Source organism: Budorcas taxicolor, chromosome 4 (genome assembly GCF_023091745.1).
Source record: "Budorcas taxicolor isolate Tak-1 chromosome 4, Takin1.1, whole genome shotgun sequence".
NCBI classification, from domain to species: domain Eukaryota; kingdom Metazoa; phylum Chordata; class Mammalia; order Artiodactyla; family Bovidae; genus Budorcas; species Budorcas taxicolor.
The window spans coordinates 3,576,243-3,595,786 of record NC_068913.1 but is presented as its reverse complement, the minus strand read 5'-3'; positions in this window follow the sequence as shown (position 1 = coordinate 3,595,786).

Genomic DNA, 19,544 nt, shown 5'->3' with positions numbered 1-19,544 from the left:
AATCATACATAAAAGAAAGCAATATAATGCTACTGGGACAACCCTAAATGGACAGTAAGTTAGTTTATTTTACAGCATATCACAGAAAGGCAGAATTGGGAAGGACATTTAAGGTAATCTATTCCAGCACCTTCATTTTCAAGATGAGGAAATGAGAGTTCAGAGAATTTATATTTCTTGCCCAAGGTTATAGAATTAGTTAATTATCATTTTTAATAACTATTATAAATCTTCATTTTGAACCAACATTAATTTCCACACAGAGAAAATATATGGAAAAGCAAATTATAATCTATAAAATAGACAGTATAGGGGGATATTTTCAAATGACTTTAAATAGTACAATATATTTTTTTTTAGAGTTTTTATTTTTATCAGTTATGCATGCACATTGGTTGAAGACATAAGTAGTGAGTTTCATAGTTATTTATTTTTTTGTGGCATATTTTGGATGCCACATATAAGTAATATATCTGGTATTTGCCCTTTTCTTTCTTATTTACTTCATTTAGTATGATAATCTCTAAATGCATCCATGTTGCTGCAAATGGCATTACTTCATTAATTTTTATGGCTATCTGAGTAATATTCATATATATATATGTATATGTGTGTATATATATATATATATATATATATATTTTTTTTTTTTTTTCCCCCCCAAGGCAAGAATACTGGAGTGTGTTTTACAGGAACCCACTCCAGTATTCTTGTCTGGAAAATCCCATTGATAGAAGAACCTGGATGGAAACAATCCACAGAGTCACAAAAGAGTTGGGCATGACTGAGCAACTAAACAACAACCAGAGAAAGAGAGAGCTTTTCTTCTTTATCCATTTGTCTCTCAACGGACATTTATACTGCTTCTATGTCTTGGCTATTATAAGTAGTGCTGCTATGAGCATAGGAGTATATGTATCCTTTCAAATTATAGTTTCATGTAGCTATATGGCCAGGAGTGGGATTTCTAGATCATATGGTGACTCTATTTTTAGTTTTTTGAGGAAACTCCATACTGTTTTACATACTGAGTGTATCAATTTATAGTTCCAGCAACTGTGTAGGAGGGTTTGCTTTTCTCTATAAGGTTTCCAGCATTTATTATTTGTAGATTTTTTAATGATAGCCATTCTTACAGGTGTGAGTTGATATCTATTTTAGTTTTGATTTGCATATCTCTACCAATTAGCTGTGGTGAGAACGTTTTCATGTGCCTATTGGCCACTTATATGTCTTCTTTGGAGAATTGTCTATTTTGGTTTTTTGTCCTTGTTTAAGATGGGTTATTCTGTTCTTGTTGAGTTTGAATTATTTATATACTTTGAAAATTAAGCCCTTGTTGATTGTATCATTTGCAAACATTTCCTCCTAACCTATAGGTTGTCTTTTTGTTTTGTTCATTGTTTCCTTGGTGCACAAAAAAACTCTAAGCTTAATTAGATCTCATTTGCTTATTTTTGCTTTTATTTCTATGCCATATATTCCTTTTAATTCCATAAATGTGAATTTGTAGGAACCTGATTTACACAATATTCATATGAATGCTCAAGGAAACAAATTTACTTCTCAAGACTTATGATTGATTGCTTAAATTTATTCCACTCTTTTTCCTGTTAAATTTAAGAGGGTGATAGGGAGAATCTAATAGCTGGCAACAGATAAAGTTTCTGAAAAGTGATTATCTTCTTAGAAGAATATGGGTTGCTGACCACAGACACTTAGGATAAAATTTCCAAAACTAGTTCTAAGAAGACTGTAAGTCATGAAGAGAACATTCATCAGAATTTCAGGCTGCTTCTATAAATCTTTTCTTCAATAAGTAATCTTTCCATCAGCTTCCTCATTTATTTTTTAAAAAATTAAAAAAAAAATTCTCGTAAAGTAGACATTTAATTCTAATATTAGACTCTGGGAACAAGTTGCTGCTATTTGAATCCAGAACCTTCCATAAGCAATGTAAACCTCAGAAAATTATAGATTCTCATTGAATCTCAGTTTCCTCATTAAGAATTAATTGAACAGATGTATATAAAGCACTCAGAGCTGTATCTTGTACAAATATATGACCTCCATCATCTGTCATCATCATTTTTAGTGATAAGTTTAAGCAGTAGTATTAAAAGAATTAGAGTATAATTGGGTTCTCAGGAAATAATAAGTTGCTGGAATAAAAAAGATGTTTGAAACTGGCTCATTTTGTTTTCTGAGGTTTTCAGTTTTCACTGATTTCTGCCTGCTGACTCCCTCCATTTCCAATGTTTGGCATTGAAGCCCCTGACTATGGTAGTGCAGGTATCTGTTTCCTGAAATTCTATTAATTATGCCTTCTGTAGTTAGAATTTCTGCTGTTAGTTTCAGATACACTAAACGTTGCTATACATCTTCGTGGTGGATTGACCCCTTTCTTAATATGTAATGCACTTCTTTATCCTTGAAAATTTTCTCTGCTTTGAAGTCTTCTCTATCTGAAACTAGAAAATAACTCCTTTCTTCAGATTAGTATTAGCATGATATATTTTTCTTATTTATTTATTTTTAATTTATATGTGCTACTTGTAATCCTATTTACAATAGCATCTAAAAGAATAAAATACCTATGAATACCTGTAATCATGAGATAAAATATCTGTACAGTTAAAAAAAAAATGCCTACCATCTTGCTGGGGCAAAATGCCAACATCTGTGGATCATTGAAAAAAGCAAGAGAGTTCCAGAAAAACATCTACTTCTGCATTATTCACTACACCAAAGCCTTTGACTGTGTGAATAACAAGAAACCGTGGAACATTCTTAAAGAGATGGGAATACCAGACCACATGACCAGCCTCCTGAGAAATCTGTATGCAGGTCAGGAAGCAACAGTTAGAACCAGTCATGATACAATAGACTGGTTCTAAATTGGGAAAGGAGTACATCAAGGCTGTATATAGTCACCCTACTTATTTAGCTTATGTGCAGGGTGCATCATGAGAAATGCTGGGCTGGAGGAAGCACAAGCTGGAATCAAGATTGTCAGGTGAAATATCAATAACCTCAGATATGCAGATGACACCACCCTAATGGCAGAAAGCAAAGAAGAACTAAGAGCCTCTTGATGAAGTTGAAATAGGAGAGTGAAAAAGTGGCTTAAAACTCAACATTCAGATAACTAAGATTATGGCATCTGGTCCCATCACTTCATAGCAAATGGATGGGGAAACAATGGAAACAGTGACATACTTTATTTTCTTGAGCTCCAAAATGACTGCAGATGGTGACTGCAACCATGAAATTAAAAGACACGTGCTCCTTGGAAAAAAAGTTATGACGAACCTAGACAGCATATTAAAAAGCAGAGACATTACTTTGCCAACAAAGGTCTGTCTAGTCAAGCCTATGGTTTTCCCAGTAATCATCTATGGATGTAAGAGTTGGACTATAAAGAAAGCTGAGTGCATAAGAATTAATGCTTTTAAACTCTGGTGTTGGAGAAGACTCTTGACAGTCCCTTAGACTGCAAGGAGATCCAACCAGAACATCCTAAAGGAAATCAGTCCTGAATATTCATTGGAAGAAATGATATTGAAGCTGAAACTCCAGTACTTTGGCCACCTTTTGAAAAGAACTGACTCATTGGATAAGACCCTGATGCTGGCAGAGATTGAAAGTGGGAGGATAAGGGGACAAAAGAGGATGAGATTGTTGATGGCATCACTGACTCAATGAACATGAGTTCGAGTAAGCTCCAGGGGTTGGTGATAGACAATAAGGTCTGGAGTGCTGCAGTCCATGAGGTTGCCAAGAGTTGGACACCACTGATCGACTGAACTGAAGACTAAAAATTATAAAATGCTAGTGAAATAACCTGAAGAAGACACAAATAAATGGAAGAATAATCTGTGTTCATGGATCAAAAGAATTAACATTATTAAAATGTCCAAAGTAGTCTATAGATTTAATGTAATTTTCACCAGAATTTCAACGCCAATTTTTATAGGAAAAAAAAAAAAAATCTAAAATGTGGAAACACAAAAAGATCCTGAATAACTAAGTCAAGCTAAAGAAAAAAGGACAAAGGTAGAGGCATCATACTTCCTGATTTCAAACAATATTACAAAATTCTGCTAATCAAAATCATATGGTATTGGCATAAAAACAGATCACTAGAACAGATTATAGAGCTCAGAAATAAATTCATGCATATATGGTCTATTTGAAAATTTCAAAATTTTAGGTAAAGGGCAGTCTTTTCAATAATTGGTTTTGGGAAAACTAGATATCCATGTGCAAAAAAAAAAAAAAAAAAAAAAAACAGAACAACAGCAAATCAAAAGTGGACACATATCTTATGTTATAAAAAATAAAGTCAAAATTGATTAAAAACATAAGCATAAGATGGGAAATCATAGAAATTCTAGGAAAACATTATGGGGTATCAACATTCTGATACTGATCTTGGCAATGATTTTTTACCTTGACACCAAGGGGTATGGTAACAAAAGCAAAAGTTCAAAAACAGGACAAAATTAAACTAATATATATATATATATATATATATATATATATATATATATATATATAGGTGTGTGTGTGTGTGCCCATATATATTTTTGCTATATGTATATATCAAAGGAAATCACCAACAAAATGTAAAGATAACCTATGAAGTAGGGGAAATAATCTGCAAATCATAGATCGAAAAAAGGGTTAAAAATTATAATTATTAAAAAAAAAAACAAAACCTCACAACACACAAAAATAAAATAACCTTTGTCTGTCTCTTGACTCTTGGGGCTAATGACTTGTCTTGAGTCCTCACCTCTCTTACAGATTCAAGAAAATTTTCGATTTTTTCAGTCTTTTCAACACTTTTTGCCTGTTATTAGAATGGACTGGTAACTTCCAAGCTAATTACACATGAAACAAGAAATCTACTGTTGAGTTTTAGTTTTATTTATTTATTTTTTATCTCATTTAACTTCACCTCTAGCAAATTCTTTTATCAGCTCTTCTGAGGAATATTTATTAATTTGAATTCTCACTTTTTCCATGAATTCACATTAAAGAAGGGAATGGCAAACCACTTCAGTATTCTTGCCTTCAGAAACCCATGAACAGTATGAAAAAGCAAAATGGTAGGATATTGAAAGAGGTACTCACCAGGTCAGTAGGTGTCCAATATGCTACTGGAGATCAGTGGAGAAATAAATCCAGAAAAAATGAAGGGATGGAACCAAAGCAAAAACAATACCCAGCTGTGGATGTGACTGGTGATAGAAGCAAGATCCAGTGCTGTAAAGAGCAATATTGCATAGGAACCTGGAATGTCAGGTCCATGAATCAAAGCAAATTAGAAGTGGTCAAACAGGAGATGGCAAGAGTGAATGTCAACATTCTAGGAATCAGCGAACTAAAATGGACTGGAATGCATGAATTTAACTTAGATGACCATTATATCTACTGCTGTGGGCAGGAATCCCTCAGAAGAAATAGAGTAGCCATCATGGTTAACAAGAGTCCGAAATGCAGTACGTGGATGCAATCTCAAAAACGACAGAATGATCTCTGTTCGTTTCCAAGGCAAACTATTCAGTTGCACAATTAGCCAAGTCTATGCCCCAACCAGTAATGCTGAAGAAGCTGAAGTTGAACGGTTTTATGAAGACCTACAAGACCTTTTAGAACTAACACCCAAAAAAGATGTCCTTTTCATTATAGGGGACTGGAAAACAAAAGTAGGAAGTCAAGAAACACCTGGAGTAACAGGCAAATTTGGCCTTGGAATGTGGAATGAAGCAGGTCAAAGACTAATAGAGTTTTGCCAAGAAAATGCACTGGTCATAGCAAACACCCTCTCCCATCAACGCAAGACTCTACACATGGACATCACTAGATGGTCAACATCGAAATCAGACTGATTATATTCTCTGCAGCCAAAGATGGAGAAGCTCTATACAGTCAATAAAAACAAGTTCAGGAGCTGACTATGGTTCAGATCATGAACTCCTTATTACTAAATTCAGACTTAAATTGAAGAAAGCAGAGAAAATTGCTGAACCATTCAGGCATGATCTAAATCAAATCCCTTATGATTATACAGTGGAAGTGAGAAATAGATTTAAGGGGGCCTAGATCTGATAGATAGAGTGCCTGATGAACTATGGAATGAGGTTCATGACATTGTAGAGGAGACAGGGATCAAGACCATCCCCATGGAAAAGGAATGCAAAAAGGCAAAATGGGGAAGCCTTACAGAAGCGAAGCAAAAAGCCAAGGAGAAAAGGAAAGATATAAGCATCTGAATACAGAGTTCCATAGAAGAGCAAGAAGAGATAAGAAAGTCTTCTTCAGCGATCAATGCAAAGAAATAGAGGAAAATAACAGAATGGGAAAGACTAGAGATCTGTTCAAGAAAATTAGAGATACCAAGGGAACATTTCATGCAAAGGTGGGCATGATAAAGGACGGAATTGGTATGGACCTAAAAGAAGGAGAAGATATTAAGAAGAGATGGAAAGAATACACAGAAGAAATGTACTAAAAAGATCTTCACGACCCAGATAATCACGATGGTGTAATCACTCATCTAGAGCCAGACATCCAGGAATGTGAAGTAAAGTGGGCCTTAGAAAGCATCACTATGAACAAAGCTAGTGGAGGTGATGGAATTCCAGTAAAGCTATGTCAAATCCTGTAACATGATGCTGTGAAAGTGTTTCACTCAATATGCCAACATATTTGGAAAACCCAGCAGTGGCCACAGGACTGGAAAAAGTCAGTCTTCATTTCAATCACAAAGAAAGGCAATGCCAAAGAATGTTCAAACTACTGCACAATTGTACTTATCTCACACGCTAGTAAAGTAATGCTCCAAATTCTCCAAGACAGGCTTCAGCAGTACATGAACGATGAACTTCCTGTTGTTCAAGCTGGGTTTAGAAAAGTCAGAGGAACCAGAGATCAAATTGCCAACATCCGCTGGATCATGGACAAAGCAAGAGAATACCAGAAAAATATATATTTCTGCTTTATTGACTATGCCAAAGACTTTGACTGTGTGGATCACAATAAACTGTGGAAAATTCTGAAGAGATGGGAATACCAGACCACCTGACCTGCCCCTTGAGAAATCTGTATGCAGGCCGGGAAGCAACAGTTAGAACTGGACATGGAACAACAGACTGGTTCCAAATGGGAAAAGGAGTACGTCAAGGTTGTATATTGTCACCTTGCTTATTTAAGTTATATGCAGAATACATCATGAGAAACGCTGGACTGGAAGAAACACAAGCTGGAATCAAGATTGTCTGGAGAAATATTAAAAACTCAGATATGCAGATGACACCACCCATATGGCAGAAAGTGAAGAGGAACTAAAAAGCCTCTTGATGATAGTGAAAGAGAACAGTGAAAAAGTTGGCTTAAAGCTCAACATTCAGAAAACGAAAATCATGGCATCCGGTCCCATCACTTCATGGCAAATAGATGGGAAAACAGTAGAAACAGTGTCAGACTTTATTTTTTGAGGGCTCCAAAATCAATGCAGATGGTGATTGCAGCCATGAAATTAAAAGATGCTTACTCCTTGGAAGAAAAGTTCTGACCAACCTAGATAGTATATTGAAAAGCAGACTCATTACTTTGCCAACTAAGTTCTGTCTAGTCAAGGCTATGTTTTTTCCTGTGGTCATGTATGGATGTGAGAGTTGGACTGTTTAGAAGGCTGAGCGCTGAAGACTTGATGCTTTTGAACTCTTTTTTTGGGGAAGACTCTTGAAATTCCCTGGGACTTCAAGGAATTCTAACCAGTCCATTCTGAAGGAGATCAACCCTGGGATTTCTTTGAAAGGAATGATGCTAAAGCTGAAATTCCAGTACTTTGGCCACTCCATGTGAAGAGTTGACTCATTGGAAAAGATTCTGATGCTGGGAGGGATTGGGGGCAGGAGGAGAAGGAGACGACAGAGGGTGAGATGGCTGAATGGCATCACTGACTCGATGGACGCGAGTCTGAGTGAGCTCTGGGAGTTGGTGATGGACAGGGAGGCCTGGCGTTCTATGATTCATGGGGCCGCAAAGAGTCAAACATGACTTAGCGACTGAACTGATCTGAACTGAATGTTTCTAACTTCTTGGGACTGCTTACAGTAGAGTATTTTGTGACCTTATTAAGTCAGGTAATACAGAAAAAAAAAAAAAAACAAACAAACAGGCATGGTAGTTGATAGTGGCCGTTAATTAAGAGTACCATTTTGTGCATGTTGAAGTTGAGAAGTTTACTGAAAACCTACATGGTATTTGATATTCTGCAGATAATTTGGAATTTGTGTTTAGGATTGTGGCAAAATTAGATGATTTTATATCAATTTTTTATTATATAGGCAATATTTTAATTTATGTAAATGAATACTATCATAACAAAAAAGAACAAACAATATAAAGAAGCACTAAAACCAAAATAGTAAGATTAAGTTTATCAAAAAGATAAAAGAAGAAAAATGTAGTAAATATCATTAGCACAGGCAAAATGGTAATATATAATAAAACTGAAAATTTTTAGATTATGCTTTTAGGAAGTTAGTGATAAAATGCTAAGACAATTTTCAGTAGAAGATGGGACAAAAGTAAGACTTTTTGAGAAAGGAAGTGATAGCAGTAGTTGTAATGACTTACATAGTTAGAAGAGATGGGAGAAACTGTTCTGTGAATTAATAGGTAACAGAGAAGAGTAGGCACTTGCCATGTATGCCTTGAATTTACTTTTATTTCTATCTATACTCTCTCTGCATTTTCATTAATAAAGTTCTTTGATTTTTATGTGTTGTAATATTACTTTCTGTGCATAACTCAAAATTTTCAGTATTTAGCCACAGCTAATTTTCTTTTATTTTCTTTTTTTCTTTTTGGTTATTAGAATCATTTGAAAATAATTGCCATGTACAGCAAAGAATGTAAATGTAGCAAAGTGAATACAAAACTATAGCCACTCCAGGTCCAGTTGAATATATTGATTTTTCCAATTTTTACTATTAAATCATCATACTTACATGTTACTTTTCTTTCAGAATTAAAAATTATTCTGCACCTCCACTTAGTGTTTATTGAGCACTTTCTAAACAAGTTTGGAATCCCCCCCCCCCCACAGAGGAAGAATAGATAATTCAAACCAATTCTCATAATCACAGTAATTACAAATCTTGGGGAAAAAATACTACTTCATTCAGTTGGAAAACTAAGAAGATATTGAGACCTGATTGGATGTGTTTGAGAAAACGATGAAGAAAAGAAAAGCAAGCCTAGATTTTAGAGCTGATTTTTCTCCAACTGCAAGAGGAAGAGATTGGATATAAAGAATGACAGTATGTATAGACCAGGAGGAAAGAGACTGGAGTCTAGAACCTGACCAAATGTGAAGACCATAAGGAGGTTCAGAACTCTTCACTATGGGCTGAAATCTCAAAGTTGGACACTGACTTACTGCCCAGTATGGGGAAAGCAGACTCTTGTAAAGATTGTAGTTTAGTTTAAGTAATCTGTCTGAACTTTGATCAAGGTAATTCTGGAATATTGGCTATATAGATTGGAGGCAATAAAAGCCATTACAGGCTTTAACTTAATTTTGTAATTTTGCGAATTGAATGTCTACTTCACAAGATGGAGTATCTGAAGTAGATGAGGAGATATGAAAACAACTAAACAAATAAAACAAGAAAGCAGATAAAAACAGAAACAAGACCAACAGTGGCTCCTGATATGCAATTACTAAGTAGAGACTAAAATGTATTTTGCTTAAAGAACTATTAATATATAAAATTGAGGACTTTAAATATTAGAAAAACAAACTATCAAGCTATTGCTAATAATAAAATAAATAAAAATAAATAAAGAATAATGGATATATTTTACAGCAACATAGTTCAGTTCAGTCGCTCAGTCGTGTCTGACTCTTTGAGAGCCCATGAATTGCAGCACGCCAGGCCTCTCTGTCCATCACCAACTCTTGGAGTTCAACCAGACTCATGTCCATCGAGTCAGTGATGCCATCCAGCCATCTCATCCTCTGCCGTCCCCTTCTCCTACTGCCTCCAATCCCTCCCAGAATCAGAGTTTTTTCCAAACAGTCAACTCTTCACATGAGGTGGCCAAAGTACTAGAGTTTCAGCTTTAGCATCATTCCTTCCAAAGTAATCCCAGGGCTGATCTCCTTCAGAATGGATTCGTTGGATCTCCTTGCAGTCCAAGGGACTCTCAAGAGTCTCCTCCAACATCACAGTTCAAAAGCATCAATTCTTCCACGCTCAGCTTTCTTCACAGTCCAACTCTCACTTCCATACATGTCCACAGGAAAAATCATAACTTTGACTAGACGGACCTTAGTCGCCAAAGTAATGTCTATGCTTTTGAATATGCTATCTAGGATGGTCATAACTTTTCTTCGAAGGAGTAAGTGTTTTTTAATTTCATGGCTGCAGTCACCGTCTGCAGTGAATTTGCAGCCCAAAAAAATAACGTCTGACTCTGTTTCCACTGTTTCCCATTCTATTTCCCATGAAGTGATGGGACTGGATGTCATGATCTTTGTTTTCTGAATGTTGAGCTCTAAGCCAACTTTTTTGCTCTCCCCTTTCACTTTCGTCAAGAGGCTTTTTAGCTCTTCTTCACTTTCTGTCATAAGGGTGGTGTCATCTGCATATCTGAGGTTATTGATATTTCTCCCAGCAGTCTTAATTCCAGCTTGTGTTTCTTCCAGCCCAGTGTTTCCCATGATATACTCTGCATATAAGTTAAATAAGTAGGGTGACAATATACAGCCATGACATACTTCTTTTCCTATTTGGAACCAGTCTGTTCTTCCATGTCCAGTTCTAACTGTTGCTTCCTGACCTGCATACAGATTTCTCAAGGGGAAGGTCAGGTGGTCTGGTATTCCCATCCCTCTCCGAATTTTCCACAGTTTATTGTGATCCACACAGTCAGATGCTTTGACATAGTCAATAAAGCAGAAATAGATGTTTTTCTGGAACTCTCTTGCTTTTTCCATGATCCGATGTATGTTGGCAATTTGATCTCTGGTTCTTGTGCGTTTTCTAAAACCAGTTTGAACATCTGGAAATTCACGATTCACATATTACTGAAGCAGGCTTAGAGAATGTTGAGCATTGCTTTACTAGCATGTGAGATGAGTGCAATTGCTCGGTACTTTGAACATTCTTTGGCATTGTCTTTCTTTGGAATTGGAATGAAAACTGACTTTTTCCAGTCCTGTGGCCACTGCCGAGTTGTCCAAATTTACTGGCATATTGAGTGCAACACTTTCACAGCATCATCTTTCAGGATTTGAAACAGCTCAGCTGGAATGCCATCACCTCCACCAGTTTTGTTCATAGTGATGCTTTCTAAGGCTCACTTGACTTCACATTCCAGTATGTCTGACTCTCGTTGAGTGATCACATCATCGTGATTATGGGTCATGAAGATCTTTTTTGTACAGTTTTCTGTGTATTCTTGCCACCTCTTCTTAATATCTTCCTCTTCTGTTAGGTCCATACCATTTCTGTCCTTTATTGAGCCCATCTTTGCATGAAATATTCCCTTGGTGTCTCCAATTTTCTTGAAGAGCTCTCTTGTCATTCTCATTCTGCTGTTTCTTCTATTTCTTTGCAATGATTGTTGAAGAAGGCTTTTTGATCTCTTCTTGCTTTTCTTTGGAACTCTGCATTCAAATGATTACATCGTTCCTTCTCTCCTTTGTTTTTCACCTGTCTTCGTTTCACAGCTATTTGTAAGGCCTCTCCAGACAGCCATTTTGCTTTATTGCCTTTCTATTGCATGGGGATGGTCTTGATCCCTGTCTCCTGTACGATGTCATAAAATACATTCCATAGTTCATCAGGAACTCTATCTATCAGATCCAGGCCCTTAAATCTATTTCTCACTTCCACTGTATAATCATAAGGGATTTGATTTAGGTCATGCCTGAATGGTCTAACATTTTTCCCTACTTTCTTCAATTTAAGTCTGAATTTGGTAATAAGGAATTCATAATCTGAGCCACAGTCATCTCCTGGTCTTGTTTTTGTTGACTGTATAGAGCTTCTCCATCTTTGGCTGCAAAGAATATAATCAATTTGATTTTGTTGATCACCATCTGATGATGTCCATGTGCAGAGTCTTCTCTTGTGTTTTTGGAAGATAGTGTTTGCTATGACCAGTGCATTTTCTTGGCAAAACTCTATTACTCTTTGCCCTGCTTCACTCCATATTCCAGGACCAAATTTTCCTGTTACTCCAGGTGTTTCTTGACTTCTTACTTTTTCATTCGTCCAAGGTCAGGGGTGGCGGCCAAGAAGAGCTACTCCGCGGACTGGGTCACTGGTGGCCGGAGGAGATACCCCACTTCCAAGGTCAAGGGCGGCCAGGAGAAGCCACCTCGCACCGGAGGCCAGGATCGGTGACCCTGAGGAACCACCCCAAGCCCCAGGCCAGGGCCAGCAGCTGGGAGGAGCAACCCAAGGAGCAATGGCTACGTAGGCATAGGAGGGCCTATAAGAGCTATCTCACGTTGAAGGTCAGGAATGGCGGCAGGTAAGGAGATACCCCTTGTCCAAGGTAAGGAGCAGTGGCTGTACTTTGCTGGAGCAGCCGTGAAGAGATACCCCATGCTCAAGGTAAGAGAAACCCAAGTAAGATGGTAGGTATTGCAAAAGGGCATCAGAGGGCAGACACCCTGAAACCATACTCACAGAAAACTAGTCAATCTAATCACACTGGGACCACAGCCTTGTCTAACTCAATGAACTAAGCCTCAATGAAACTAAGCCCCGTGGGGCAACCCAAGACAGGCAGGTCATGGTGGAGAAGTCTGACAGAATGTGGCCCACTGGAGCAGGGAATGGCAAGCCACTTCAGTATTCTTACCTTGAGAACCCCATGAGCAGTATGAAAATGGAAAATGATAGGATAACAAAAGAGGAACTACTCAGGTCATTAGATGCCCAATATGCTACTGGAGATCAGTGGAGAAATAACTCCGGAAAGAATAAAGGGATGGAGCCAAAGCAAAAACAATACGATTTGTGGATGTGACTGATGATAGAAGCAAGATCCAATGCTGTAAAGAGCAATATTGCATAGGAACCTGGAATGTCAGGTCCATGAATCAAGGCAAATTGGAAGTGGTCAAACAAGAGACGGCAAGGGTGAACATCGACATTCTAGGAATCAGCGAACTAAAATGGACTGGAATGGGTGAATTTAACTCAGGTGACCATTGTATCTACTGTTGTGGGCAGGAATTCCTCAGAAGAAATGGAGTAGCCAAGATGGTCAACAAAAGAGTCCAAAATGCAGTACTTGGATGCAATCTCAAAAACGACAGAATGATCTCTGTTCGTTTCCAAGGCAAACCATTCAATATCACAGTTATCCAAGTCTATGCCCCAACCAGTAATGCTGAAGAAACTGAAGTTGAACGGTTTTATGAAGACCTACAAGACCTTTTAGAACTAACACCCCAAAACGATATCCTTTTCATTATAGAGGAGTGGAATTCAAAAGTAGGAAGTCAAGAAACACCTGGAGTAACAGGCAAATTTGGCCTTGGAATGCAGAGTAAAGCAGGGCAAAGACGAATAGACTTTTGCCAAGAAAATGCACTGGTCATTGCAAACACCTATTTGCAACAACAAAAGAGAAGACTGTACACATGGACATCATCAGAGGGTCAAAATCAAAATCAGATTGATTATATACTTTGCAGCCAAAGATGGAGAAGCTCTATACAGTCAACAAAAACAAGACCAGGAGATGACTGTGGCTCAGATCATTAAATCTTTATTACCAAATTTAGACTCAAATTGAAGAAAGTAGGGAAAACTGCTAGATCATTCAGGTATGCCATAAATCAAATCCCTTATGATTATACAGTGGAAGTGAGAAATAAATGTAAGGACCTAGATCTGATAGATAGAGTGCCTGATGAACTATGGAATAAGGTTCGTGACATCGTACAGGAGACAGGGATCAAGATCATCCCCATGGAATAGAAAGGCAATAAAGCAAAATGGCTGTCTGGGGAGGCTTTACAAATAGCTGTGAAAAGAAGACGGGAGAAAAGCCAAGGAGAAAAGGAAAGATATAAGCATCTGAATGAAGAGGTCCAAAGAATAACAAGAAGAGATCAGAAAGCCTTCTTCAGCGATCAATACAAAGAAATAGAGGAAAAGAACCGAATGGGAAAGACTAGAGATCGCTTCAAAAAATTAGATACCAAGGGTACATTTCATGCAAAGATGGGCTCGATAAAGGACAGAAATGGTATGGACCTAACAGAAGCTGAAGATATTAAGAAGAGGTGGCAAGAATACACAGAACTGTACAAAAAAGATCTTCACGACCCAGATAATCATGATGATGTTATCACTAATCTAGAGCCAGACATCTTGGAATGTGAAGTCAAGTGGGCCTTAGAAAGCATCACTTCAAACAGAGCTGGTGGAGGTGATGGCATTCCAGTTGAGATGTTTCAAATCCTGAAAGATGATGCTGTGAAAGTGTTGCACTCAATATGCCAGCAAATTTGAACAACTCAGCAGTGGCCACAGGACTGGAAAAAGTCAGTTTTCATTCCAATTCCAAAGAAAGACAATGCCAAAGAATGCTCAAACTAACACACAGTTGCACTCATCTCACATTCTAGCCAGGCAATGCTCAAAATTCTCCAAGCCAGGCTTCAGCAATATGTGAACTGGGAACTTCCTGATGTTCAAGCTGGTTTTAGAAAAGGCAGAGGAACCAGAGATCAAATTGCCAACACCCACTGGATCATGGAAAAAGTAAGAGAGTTCCAAAAAAACCATCTATTTCTGCTTCATTGATTATGCCAAAGCCTTTGACTGTGTGGATCACAATAAACTGTGGAAAATTCTGAAAGAGATGGGAATACCAGACCACCTCACCTGCCTCTTAAGAAACCTGTATGCAGGTCAGGAAGCAACAGTTAGAACTCGACATGGGACAACAGACTGGTTCCAAATAGGAAAAGGAGTACGTCAAGGCTGTATATTGTCACCCTGCTTATTTAACTTATATGCCGCGTACATCATGAGAAACACTGGACTGGAAGAAACACAAGCTGGAATCAAGATTGCCAGGAGAAATATCAATAACCTCAGATATGCAGATGACACCACCCTTATGACAGAAAGTGAAGAGGAGCTAAAAAGCCTCTTGATGAAAGTGAAAGGGGAGAGTGAAAAAGTTGGCTTAGAGCTCAACATTCAGAAAACGAAGATCATGGCATCCGGTCCCATCACTTCATGGGAAATAGATGGGGAAACAGTAGAAACAGTGTCAGACTTTATTTTTTGGGGCTCCAAAATCAGTGCCACTGGTGACTGAAGCCATGAAATTAAAAGACACTTACTCATTGGAAGAAAAGGTTATGACCAACCTAGATAGTATATTCAAATGCAGACACATTACTTTGCTGACTAAGGTCCGTCTAGTCAATACTATGGTTTTTCCTGTGATCATGTATGGAAGTGAGAGTTGGACTGTGAAGAAGGTTGAGCGCTGAAGAATTGATGCTTTTAAACTGTGGTGTTGGAGAAGACTCTTGAGAGTCCCTTGGACTTCAAGGAGTTCCAACCAGTCCATTCTGAAAGAGATCAGCACTGGGATTTCTTTGGAAGGAATGATGCTAAAGCTGAAGTTCCAGTACTTTGGCCACCTCATGCAAAGAGGTGACTCATTGGAAATGTCTCTAATGCTGGGAGGGATTGGGGGCAGGAGAAGAAGGGGACAACAGAGGATGAGATGGCTGGATTGCATCACTGACTGGATGGACGTGAGTCTGAGTGAACTTCGGGAGCTGGTGATGGACAGGGAGGCCTGGCGTGCTGTGATTCATGGGGTTGCAAAGAGTCGGACACGACTGAGCAACTAAACTGTACTGATAATGAAAAGGATATCTTTTTGGGGTGTTGTTCTAAAAGGTCTTGTAGGACTTCATAGAACCGTTCATCTTCAGCTTCTACAGCATTACTGGTTGGGGCAAAGTCTTGGATTACTGTCATATTGAATGGTTTGCCTTGGATATGAACTGAGATCATTCTGTCATTTTTCAGATTGCATCCAAGTACTGCATTTCGGACTCTTTTATTGATCATGATGGGTACTCCGTTTCTTGTGAGGCATTCCTGCCCGCAGTAGTAGATATAATGGTCATCTGAGTTAAATTTATGCATTCCAGTCCATTTTAGTTCGCTGATTCCTAGAATATCGACATTCACTCTTGCCATCTCCTGTTTGCCCACTTCCAATTTGCCTTGATTCATGGACCTGACTTTCAGCTTCCTATGCAATATTGCTCTTTATAGCATCAGACCTTGCTTCTATCACCAGTCACATCCACAGCTGGGTATTGTTTTTGCTTTGGCTCCATTCCTTCATTCTTTCTGGAGTTATTTCTCCACTGATCTCCAGTAGCGTGTTAGGCACCTACTGACCTGGGGAGTTTCTCTTTCAGTATCCTCTCATTTTTCTTTTTCATACAGTTCATGGGGTTCTCAAGGCAAGAATACTGATGTAGTTTGCCATTCCTTTCTCCAGTGGACCACATTCTCTCAGACCTCTCCATCATGGCCCGCCCGTTTTTGGTTGCCCCATGGGCATGGCTTAGTTTCATTGAATTAGACAAGGCTGTTATCCTAGTGTGATTAGAATTACTAGTTTTCTGTAGTATGGTTTCAGTGCATCTGCCCTCTGATGCCCTCTTGAAACACCTACCATCTTACTTGGGTTTTTCTTACCTTGGACGTGGAGTATCTCTTCATGGCTGCTCCTTATCTTGGATGATGGGTATCTCCTCACCACTGCTCTTCCTGACTTGCAACGTGGGTTAGCTCCTCTAGGCCCTCCTGAACCCGCACAGCCACTGCTCCTTGGACATTTGGTTGCTCCTCCCAGCTACCTTCCCTGGCCTCTGGCACTGGGTGGCTCCTCTTGGCATCCGCCCCTGGCCTCAGTTGCAAGATGGCTCCTCCTGGCCACCGCCCTGGCCTTGGACTGTGGGTAGCTCCTCCCGGCCGCCACCCCTGACCTCAGATAGTGGCGGCTGTGACCGGCGCACTAAGCATGGCCAAGAGGAGCTAACCCACGTCCGAGGTGAGGGGTAGAAGCCGGGAGGACCCTATGCCTGATGGGTGGCATCCAAGAGGCATTACCCCACATCCGAGGTCAGGGGCAGTGGCTGAAAGTCCCAGGCTGCGACGGCTCAGGAACAGCAACAAGCACAGCTCAAATAGCAAATTAGAAAATAGGTCAGAAAAAAATCATCAAAATATACCTTAGTGATGCAAATTTAAAAAAAAAAATGTGAGAAAAAGAGTAAGGGAAAATAAATAGTGTAAGAATTGTGTATTTCACTGGAGTCTTAGAAACAGAGAGAAAGAAAGGGATATTGGTCAATTTTGAAAATAGAAGAGCCAATGACTTTCTAAAATTCTAGAATGACATAAAATCATTCTGGATAGAAAATATAAATAAATACACACTTAGGTAGTACTATATAAACTTTGGGAAAAAAGAGTCTAAATAAACATTGAGAAAGAGAAAAAAAATATTACCTTCAAACATAAAACTAGTAGCTGACTTTTCATACATTGAAATCAGAATAAAATAGAATATAATTAAAAATTAGTAAAATATTTGAATAGATATTTCTCCAAAGACACACAAAAGACTAAAAATGCACATAAAAATATACTCAACATCATTAGTCACCACATCAGTTCAGTTCAGTCACTCGGTCATGTCCAACTCTTTGTGACTCCATGAACCACAGCATGCCAGGCCACCCTGTCCATCACCAACTCCCAGAGTTCACGCAAACCCATTAGTCATCATGGAATGAAAATTAAAAATCACAGTAAAATATATCCACTAGAAAAGTCAATATAAGATAAATCATATTAAAAATGATAAGCATATGAAGCAATAAAGACTATCATATACTGCTGACTGGAATTTAAAAGTAACAAATATTTGCAGCTTCCATAGAGTACAAAAAGACTAAGTTTTATTGTGCAAAGTAGAGAAAATTAAAGAAAAAAAAGTTGTCTTCTAAACTTAACACTCCTAAGTATTTAACTAAGATAAATTTGAAAAGATTTCTATACTAAAATCTGTGAAGACATTTTCATAATAGCTCTATCTGTGCACATCCAAAACATAGTGAAAAACCAAATAACGGATTATTAAAATTAATTAATAGATTGAATTATTAACATGCAATATCATGGGTTAATGTCAAAATAATTATGTTGTGCAAAATATGCCATACGAAATAGTACATACTTTAGGATTATATTTAATAAAACATATAAGCTACTCTATAGAAGCAGAAGTTAGATCAGTAGTTGCTGTTAATTGGGACCAGTGATTATATAAGAGGATGAATATGAAAAGGGCATATTAAAAATCTTGCAAGATCAATACTTTTTTAAATTTTGATTGTTCTGATAGAATCATTAGTGGATACATATGTCAAAACTTATCACATTCTAAACTTTAAATATGTTTATATTTTTGTATGTAAATTATGTATTTCTTTCAGTTCAGTTCAGTTCAGTCTCTAGTTGTGTTCGACTCTTTGCGACCCCATGAATTGCAGCACTCCAGGCCTCCCTGTTCATCACCAATTCCCGGAGTTCACCCAAACTCATGTCCATCGAGTCAGTGATACCATCCAGCCATCTCATCCTCTGTTGTCCCCTTCTCTTCCTGCCCCCAATCCCTCCCACCATCAGAGTCTTTTCCAATGAGTCAACTCTTCACATGAGGTGGACAAAATATTGGAGTTTCAGCTTTAGCATCATTCCTTCCAAAGAACATGCAGGACCGATCTCCTTCAGAATGGACAAGTTGAATCTCCTTGCAATCCAAGGGACTCTCAAGAGTCTTCTCCAACACCACAGTTCAAAAGCATCATTTCTTCGGTGCTCAGATTTCTTCATAGTTCAACTCTCACATCCATACACGACCACAGAAAAAACCATAGCCTTGACTAGACGGACCTTTGTTGACAAAGTAATGTCTCTTTTGAATATGCTATCTAGGTTGGTCATAATTTCCTTCAAAGGAGTAAGCGTCTTTTAATTTCATGGCTGCAGTCACCATTTGCAGTGATTTTGGAGCCCAAAAAACAAAGTCTGACACTGTTTCCACTGTTTTCCCATCTATTTCCCATGAAGTGATGGGACCAAATGCCATAATCTTAGTTTTCTGAATGTTGAGCTTTAAGCCAACTTTTTCACTCTCCACTTTTACTTTCATCAAGAAGCTTTTTAATTTCTCTTTACTTTCTGCCATAAGTATGGTGTCATCTGCATATCTTAGGTTAATGATATTTCTCCCAGAAATCTTGATTCCAGCTTTTGCTTCCTTCAGCCCAGTATTTCTCATGATGTACTCTGTATGTAAGTTAAATAAGCAGGGTGACAGTATGCAGCCATGACGTACTCCTTTTTCTGTTGAGAACCAGTCTGGTGTTCCAGGTCCAGTTC